General features: G+C 38.5%; 1 long non-coding RNA gene across 3 annotated transcripts; it reads left to right on the top strand.

The window, feature by feature from the left end:
- The first annotated feature begins 972 nt into the window (after positions 1-972).
- On the top strand, positions 973-9,620 carry LOC104001916 (uncharacterized). Of its 3 annotated transcripts, none has more exons than XR_002939068.2 (5): positions 973-1,203; positions 1,959-2,037; positions 5,229-5,267; positions 7,878-7,986; positions 9,423-9,620. It is a non-coding gene; the product is annotated as an uncharacterized LOC104001916 (long non-coding RNA). The 3 variants fall into 3 exon arrangements; XR_002939069.2 differs by having other exon boundaries at positions 1,959-2,012; XR_673924.3 differs by lacking the exon at positions 1,959-2,037 and having other exon boundaries at positions 974-1,203.
- The last annotated feature ends 219 nt before the right edge of the window (positions 9,621-9,839 follow it).

Consider the following 9,839-nt stretch of genomic DNA (forward strand, 5'->3'; position numbering starts at 1 on the left):
TTGGCCTGGTGGGATTTATGACTAGAAAATGGTGGCAGAAGGGTTTGCAGTGTTAAGTGGAAGCAGGTTTCCCAAGTGTTATGAATTGAATTGTGTCCCCCCAAAAGTGATGTTGAAACCTTAAAACGCCCAGCACCTGTGAATGTGACCTAACTGGAAACAGTATCTCTGCAGACGTAATCAGGTTAAGAAGAGGGCATTAGAATGAGTCTGAACCCAAAAGGACTAGTGTCCTTATAGGTAGAAGAGTGGGAGATGATAGAGAAGGGCAATAGCATAGGAGGGCAGAGGCAGAATTGGGGAGCTGCAGCTGCAAGCCCAGGGAGGGAGGAGGCAGGGAAGGACTCTAATCAGTCTCAGAGGGGCATGGCCCCCTTGGCACTCTGATTTGAGGCTCCTGGCCCCCAGAACCCAGTTCATGGTACGTATGGCAGCCCTAGGAGACACAAGCACCGAGGGAGAGGATGGAGCTGTGCTTTTGGAAAACTTGCAAGCTGGAGGGTTGAGCAAGTTCGTCAGATCTCGGTGAAGATGGATGGTTATATTAACTTGGAAGAGAGTGCATCACAAATCACTCACCGGAAGAAGGAAAAGAGAAAGTTTGATGCCGTGATCCTGGTTTACCTGTAAACCACACAGAGGCAAGATGGAGGAATGACTGGAGACCAACTCTCCACCTGCGAGGCTGAATCCAGAGTATTTGGCCAGTTACTAGCTCATCATGCTGATCATTTATCTCCCAGGTTTTGGAAAAAGCATTGATGTTGACTGCTAGTTGACAAAGGGGAAGAAATAGGTTCTTCAGGTGGCAGCAATCAAGAAAACAAAGGCTTCCCAAAGTCACACATGCAACCGGGCACTATCAGGGCTGTCAGAGTTTCCAAGGACAGGGACAGGGAGGCAGATCCCATGAAATGAGGCTGGACAGGAAGTCCTCCCAACGAGGTTATCATGCAAATCAAGAAGAGTGGGAAGTGCCCAAAGACAGGAGGCTGCCTGCCAGCGACTCCACGGGCTCAGGCTGTTTGTAGTTCATGTGCATAATTTTTAAAGATAGACATAAGACATACCCCTGAAGATGAGTACAAGAGAGAAAGACAGGGCTCTGAAAATACTGCCACAGGCTCAAGTTCCAAAGTGCTGGAGTTACAAAAGGATAAAGGACAACGCAAAGGACTTTTTAGCCAAAGAAGAACCAGAAAGGTAAAACAGAAAGCAGGAAAGAGTGTGGGCTCTGGGGCTGACTGTATCTGTGTTTGAATCTTGGCTCTGTCCTTTACTTCCTGGTGAACTTGGGTGGCTTTTGAGCCTGCATACACCTTGACTTGAGTGTGGCTTTCATTTGTAAAATGTTGATGATCCGTGGGCCTACCTCAGAGGTTTGACGTGAATGAAATATGTTTGGTGGAGTGCGTGGACTGTAGCGAGAATTCATCACATATTTGCTCTTATCACGATTATTAACTAGAATAATTAAGACCATAGTGTAAGAGCATTTAAGGAAGGGAAGCATACATTTAAAAAGTAAGCTACAAAATAGTATAACAGTGTGATTACACACACACACACAGAGAGAGAGACACACACACGCATACCCACTTTAAAAAGAAATACACCAAAATGGTAATTTAAAACACTTGGCTGGTAGGTAAAAATAAACTGGAACACAATCAGAGGAGAACAATCATATCTCCTGAGGAGCAGCTGAAAATGGGTCTATTTGCCATGGAGAGAAGTGGACATGGAGGAATTTTAAGGGGTTATTCTGGTTTTGTAGGATTGCAGTGGCTACATCTAGAATCAACAGGTGGAAGTTATATGGCATAAATCTCAGATCAGTGAGGTCAGTATCATTTGATGCTTATCTGAGCTTTCAGAAGGAGGAATACTTTATCAAATGAGTTCTTTATGTACTGGGCCCTGCACTGAATGACTTACGTGCTTTCTCTTATTTAAAGGTTCTCTCCAACAGGAAGAGTCCTAGGGAATTGGAGATGTCGCGAAGGAATGTTGTAAGGAGAATTCAAGCCTAAAACGGTGATAAATCACAGTATCTGCAATATCTTTTTGAAACTCATGGGCTTTGGCCTCCATGTTCTAGCCTTGGCAGGACAGAAGGGTGGTAAGAGCAGTATCTGGTAGGGGGTCAAGAGTCTGGCTCATGGTGGAGGCCAAGCAGAAGAGTGACCTCATGGGGACCGCGCCTGGGTTTGTGTGCCCACTGGAGAGCTCGTTCCTATTGCAGGGCCATAATGTAAAGCAGAGGATGCTTCTTTTCAGAAAGCTCACCTATAGCTCCTTCAGGCCTGTACTCTTAGGAGGGAAAAAGGAAGGGAGTATAGGTTCTGGAATTTAAAGAAACAAAAAGGATTATTCTGAAACACAAAGACTTTAGAGGACATGTGGGTTCATATTTTATGTCTTTTTATTTCTTTATTCCTTTTGCTTTCCAGGCTTCAACCATATATCTGGCCCTCACGTCCAAAAGCTCGAGTTGATATGTTTTGTTGCTGTTTGTTTCTTATTGTCCACAGAACTTGAGGCATGGGCCACAGTACTGGGGATAAGGAAGGTGTAGGGAGTAACAGCCAGAGTAGTTCCTTCTCTCCTTTTCCCAATGGCAAGGCTGAGAAACCATTTATCAAGCATTTTTATTGACTGGGACAGCTTGAAAGCACTGTCATTACCTGGGCCCATTTCTCTTCCATTTTCATGGTAATTTCTGTAGTCACTGAGGAAGCCCACATTCTGGTTGGTCCATGGATTTCCTTATTGCAATCATTTATTTGCCTGCACTATAGGCTTAATTCTCCTTCCTCTTTTGTACCAAGAGAGGTGCTAAAAATCCTATCAATATCACAATTGACTCCTAAGCTGAGGAAGAAAGTTATTTTCTTATGTGATGTGTAAAGTGATCCTCAATATAATCCCTGAAGTTGAACTTCAGAAATGTTTCGTGCTGCAGCAAAATTGGGGGAAAACATTGGCAAAATCTTCCAAGAACACATAGGTCTTGGGATGGCCACATGCATTTGGCTATCTACATTCCTGCACATCTGTGGAGAGAAAAAAAGTTTCTTTTTTAAAATACGGAGTCATACGTTTATTCTTAGGCTACTCCAAAGAGGTAACAAGGTGTTTTGTTTTTATTTTTTCAAAATGGGTTTGACAGTCTTTCTGCCTACTGATTGTCACGGCTAATTGCTCCTTCATTTGCATGAGAAGAGAAAATATAAGAGAGGGAACGTGATGGCCCATTACAGCAGTTTCTGGGAATGAATGTGTATAAAATAATCTACTGAATGGAGCACAGAATGAAAGCAACACATAAGAATTCAAAGGGTACATTTTAGTGATGGGTGCATATATATTACCAACTTTGGGGGAGAAGACATGGCACCTGCTACTCTGCCTTAACTCAAAGTGTTAAATGAAAACCTCTCAAAAATTAAAAACCAGCTGTCTTATGACTGACATTTAATTTTGAAAGATGTGATTTTCCTCCGTATTTCCTGTGCTCTTTACAAACCTGTTTATCAAATGTATAGAACACTTTTGTTTATGATAGTTTATGATTAATCATTCACCAAGGACACGAGTCCTTTGTACCTATTATTGTCAAGCATTTGTTTGGACTGTGTTTGACCCTTTGTACCGAAGTGGTCTGTGTTGGAACCTTTTGAAAACAATCTACCAGGCTGAATGTGCTCATGCCACTTACTGAAATATCATGGCTCTGTTGCTGTGACATCCTGTTACATGGGAGAGACCAAAATTACAATTTTAGTGACAATATCAAATCTATTGTTACGCCAGGATAAATAGATTCATACCCGGTTAGTTGTAAGTATTCTAGAGTGAAATTTTAAAAAACATTTTAAGAAATGCATGACTGTCTGGTGACCAGAGTTACATGAACAGTATGCCTCTTTGAAAAAAAAAAAAAAAAAAACGGAAAAAAAAACAAGAGCAATCTAGCGTCAGATCTATATTCTGCTTTATGGGACAATCAAAGTCCTTCCCAAACACACCTCAAGGGAGTATATCCATATATCTGATTACTTAGTGACCAGAGAATCTCAGCTACCAAAACAACAGCGCAGGGCAAAAGGAAGAACAGTATGAGTTACTGCTCCTTGTTTAATCATTCACTATTTGGACACCTCTTAGATGAGTAACTGCTTCAATTTTAATCTCTTCTCATTCACTCATTCAGTCAACAGACATTTATTGTAAGGTTGCTATGTGTGAAGTACCTTGCAAATATCAATCTGGGTGGTCGATGACCTCCAAGAATTCATAATCTAGCACTGGGCATAAACATGCCCACATTTAACTTCAAAACAAAGTTGTAAATGCACATGCCACATGTCTGATACAGATAATAAATGTTAGGAGTTCAGAGCAAGGATAGATACTTAATAGTGTTCAGAAGCCATTGTACAGAAATAAGTGGATTTGAGATTAAGGAATGGCTAGTAAGATTTTCAGGGAAAGAAAATGCCAAGAAGAGGAAAGGGAGGCAGTAACATCAGATGGTCAAGAATTAATTTAGAGAGGTTGGCTAGACAGAAGAGTTCATGAACAGGATTAGTTGGAGATTGGATTGAGAATGAAGTTGAAGGTCTCTGATTTTATTTTGCGGTATGATGAGCTGTCAAAGGATGGAAAGGGCATGCTACGTTATGAAGCAAAACTAGAATACCTGTTTAAACTCAAGAAGGATTAACAGACAGTATAATACCATCATTCTCAGCAAAGTAACACAAGAGAAAATCAAACACCACACGTTCTCACTCATAAGTGGGAGCTGAACAATGAGAACACATGGACACAGGGAGGGGAACATCACACACTGGGGCCTGTCATGGGGTGGGGGGAGTGGGGAGGGATAGCATTAGGAGAAATACCTAATGTAAATGATGAGTTAATGGGTGCAGCAAGCCAACATGGCACATGTATACCTATGTAATAAACCTGCATGTTGTGCACATGTACCCTACAACTTAAAGTATAATAAATAAATAAATAAATAAATAAATAAAACAATGTGATATTGACCAATATTGTAACATTTTTATACTTGAACTTAAGAATTTCCCTATGAGAAATCTGATGTTCTCACTTTTTATCTGACCTTAGAGTGTGCAAATCCATGTAAATAAATCGAGAAACTCTCAAAACCTTTAAAAGTCAATTAATCTGACCTGCCATTTCTACCCTCTCAGGTTCTGAGCACTGATTTCATCAAGCCGATGGAGGCAACAGTAAGTATGAATCCAGTCTCTGTGTGTTGGTTATTTCAGAGAAAGTCCAATGATAATGACCTTCATGTTCTTTAAATAAGCAAACTGTCAGATGCAAATAACTATCACCCAAATCAATACAATGAAATAAGTGAAGCCTGGCGATTTTTGCATTTTGCCAAAATACATTCAAAAATGGACAGTGACCCCAAATGACATTTGACATTCCTTTGACAAAGGAATCTCAATCAATAAAGAATATGATAATATTCAGTAACGGCATTCCACTCAGTTCTCTTCACCCTCTGCAAACAATAGACATTCCCAAAGTGTTATCCTATTGGGGAAAATATACACAGGCGCGCACACACACACACACACAGAGGCACACACACATACATAGGTACATATATATAGAATATTGGTTTAATGGAGCTTATGAGAGAAAACCAATCATTATAGACTGATGAAAAGCCCTGTGCTGCCTCAATACTTCTTTATTCCTATAAAGGTATTTTACAGTCACATGAGGTAAATAAGAACTAGGTTTCACTCCAAAATAATTACTTTTCAGGAAGCATTGTCCTCATTTTTGGTTCAGAGGACTATTACATGGTGTCATGTCTTATTAGAAGTTCTTAACATCACTCATTATAGACAGGTAACAAAAGAATCCTTTGGGATGCATTCTGTACTTAAACCAAACCACAAATATTTTTAGATATTTTATTTGTTAAGAATGCTTCAAAATTTCAATGCTTATGTTGGAAATGAAGGAAGAAGCGAACCTTAGAACTAGGGATGGGGACAGCTCTAAAATCCACGTTTATATACTCCGCATTGATCCATTTATATATATATAACTTCAGACATTCATTCATGAAACATATATCAAGCAACAACTGCATTCCAGAATGGGTTGTCCTTTAAAATTGTCTTAACTCAGAGTAAAAGGATTTTTTTTATTGCTGGTTGAAGGTGCTCCTCAAAAAGGCACAGCTTTGAGATAATGCATTTAATCCTCCCTTAACTAGCACATAGTCTATGCCCAAGAAAATACAAAGACAAATAAGAAATGTTCCCTCAGATAACTTGCTCGGTTGGATCTCATATCCAAACCAGAATCTCGTATTATGTAACTCCATAAGCTTCTGTATTTATCATCATTGGAATGTGTTTAAATAAGACCATCTGTGAAAGTATTGCAAAAACATATCTATTATCATTCTGATTCATTTATGGATGATTTTCTTCAGATGTTTGAAAACATAAAGTTTCAACACATGTGAAAAAAAATCACTTCTTATTACTTGGTTGTCTTTGTTTATCTTAAAAATTGGTTTTACTTCCTCTGAAGGCCAAACACATCCCAAAACAACTAGTTAGATAGTGATCATTTACAGAAATTAATCAGGACAAAGGCTTGAACTATCTAAAAGAGCTCAAAAAGATTTTTATAGCAATTTATTGAAATATAATTCACCTATCATAAAATGCATTCTTTAAAGGGTATAATTCAGTGATTTTTAGTTTATTCACAGAACTGTAAAACCACTGACACTATCTTTCATCATCCCAAAATAAGGCATATTAGCAGTCCCTCCTCACTTTCCCCAAAGCTTCCCCAAAGCTCTTGGCCTCCACTACTCAACTTTCTGTGTCTACGGATTTACCTATTATGGGCATTTCCTATAAACAGAATTATACAATATGTGGCCCATTAGTACTGCTTCTTTCACTTAGCACAGTGTTTCAAGGTTCATCTGTGTTAGGGCATGGATCAGAACCTCATTCTTTCTATAAAATGTCAAATAATATTCCATTGCGCAGACATACCACATTTTGTTTATTCACCCATCTGTTGAGCGTTTGGATTATTTCCAATTTAGCTATCCTGAAAAAAGCTGATAAGAATATTTGTGTACAAGTTTTTGTGCAGATGTAAGTTTTCAATTTTCTTGAATCTATACCTAGGAGTAGAATTACTGGGTCATATGTTAACTCTATGCCTGACATTTCGAGGGACTGTCAAACTGTTTTCCAACGTGGCTGCCCTAGTTTACATTCCCACCAGCAAAGTATGAGGGTTCAAATTTCCCCACATCCTCACCAACACTTGTTTCAGAAAGATTTCTATACAGGCATGTGAATAAAGTATCTTAATTTCTAAGAATAGAATAAATTCATTTCAAAGAAAATAATAAAAGCACACTATACCAATGTTATTTATGGGGAGACTAAAATAGTATCATTTTTCATCCTGACAGCTTCTCAAATCCCTGCACCAGGATTCTAGGAAGAGAATCTCTTGCAGCCATTGTATATTCTCCCTGTGGCACAGTAATTCTTAAACTTTCCCTGGTGCAGGAAGGAGCATCATTTGGGGGTCTTCAGTGAACACCTCTCCTGCAGATAAAGAATATGTTGTCCAAGCTGTGAGCAATCAAGTGGCATGTGTTCCTTAGGGCTGCAAGGCTGAAGAGTTTTTATTTGGTTCCCATCTCATAGAGGTTATTTATGTATCCTAACTGAAATTTTGACTCTTGCTATGATTACTATGTATCTCTTACCAAGCCTATGCTCAGTCATTTGATAAATTTTATAGTGTAAATGACCGAATATTTCTCTTAGACATATTCCTTAGGGAAAATTAAGATGCACAGTATGCTTCAAGATGATGGCCAAGAACAACCAACTCAACAAGCCTTCAGCAATTCATGATTTGAATATCATGTTCAAGGTAGGCACCTTTTTAAAGTTAGGACAATTATTAATGATTCACAAATACTTGAAATTCTATCAAAAGTCTATGATATGATAATTTACAGTATGCTTTGGGGAAAGAATTCAGCCTTACTCATTCTAGAGCTAGCAGAAGTGAACAACTATAGAATGTAATAACTTTAGAAACAAGTATGTGTGTGAATGCATGTTGCATCTTAAGAGTTTAGGTTGAGTCCTAGGTAAGTTATGTTGGCATGTATACATTACACACTGCTATTTGAAGCTGTTAAATCACATGCACATACTCATGTTATTGGACTGCACCATCCATAATTCTTATTCCCAACAAACTGCTGTCATGAAGTGCTTAGTAGGTCCTGGTGTGGTTAGTCCCTCAAAATGTACTCTGGGTATTGAGTCGATGTCATGAAAGGTTGCTGATGGATTTTATTTGTTGGACAGAATAAGAGGCAAATAGAAGGAGGTTTTATTCTATCTCCAGAGACCTCTAGTGTCTTCTGCTTTTAACATGAGGATGTTGTTGCTATTCTCTGCTTCCAAGATCTTTGCAGTAGATGGCCAAGATCTTTACGGTACTGGCCAAGATCTTTACAGTAGATGCAATGAAACTGGCAATGCACTTTCTTACTTGCTAAGGGTACTGTAGATCACCACTCTGTCTGGTTGTGAGATCACAACAATAATAACCACATTGCCACAAGTACACTGTTAAAACTTGGGGAATGCTTAGACATAGCTTCAACTTGTCCAGGCTGCCTTCTAGATAAAGATCAAACCAAGAAAGTCCATGTGTCACTGCTCCGTGAAGGCTCCGGGTGGAACTCCCTGCCCCACTCCACCTTTAAGATTTCCAGCACAGTGTCTTCACCTCCTTCAGCACCCCTGTTTACATGTCCATCTCTCTCTTTAGAAGGTAAGCTGCAGAGGAAGTATCAGGTCTCGATCATCTTTATATCCCGACGGCTTACCGTGCAATAAGTAAATGATAAATGTGTAACTGTGGAGCACCGTAATCCCCTAAATTCCTTGCAAAAGAAAAATTCTGTTTACACTTTCACTGCAATGCATCATAAACTTTGTTAGCTTTTATGCAGATGATGATAGTATGCCCTTCATAAGGTTCGAGGGATAAATTGTGTGTGTGTGTGTGTGTGTAAACTGCCTGGCACTTAATGAATATTAATAATTGCTTTTAGTTCAAGAAAATAATCTATGTAGATTAATGATGGTTCTACTAAATTTGTCAAATGGGGTTCCCTAGTATTACACAGAAAGTGTTAAAAATTCAAACATATTTACCTTGCACATAAGCTCAAATGATTTTAAGCTGAAGTTAGCTTATAAAAATAAATTATTAATTTAGTTAGTAATCAAAGTCCAAACAAATCCGTAATCATGAAGACTCTAATCATTTGTTTTTGTTCTTCCTAGCTACAGACATCAGCAAACTCGAGAAAAGAAGGTTTGCTCTGGGAGATTCTACATGTGACCTGTTTATATGTAATTATATTATCTATTACTCAAGTATTTGTCTTGTGCTGTCTAAATTATAAGCTTCTCAACTGTTTGCCTTGAGTGAGATGTGCACGCTAAAGCCTCTCAATAAATATTAATTGAATGAATAACTGAAAAAAACCCTGACTGCCTTTTTATTTAAATCCAAGCCTTTGCTAAGTTTTAACTTTCTTGATCATACAATCACTTACAATTTACAAAGGAAAAAGTATAATAAGTGGTGAATCACTTTTCATTTTAAATTCCACTTTACATTTTGTTCCTAGCACAAACATTGCAGATTTTATAAGATTTATGTATTTAACTTTCAACTTAATCTAGAAAACCATCTTA

Source organism: Pan troglodytes, chromosome 14 (genome assembly GCF_028858775.2).
Source record: "Pan troglodytes isolate AG18354 chromosome 14, NHGRI_mPanTro3-v2.0_pri, whole genome shotgun sequence".
Taxonomy (NCBI): domain Eukaryota; kingdom Metazoa; phylum Chordata; class Mammalia; order Primates; family Hominidae; genus Pan; species Pan troglodytes.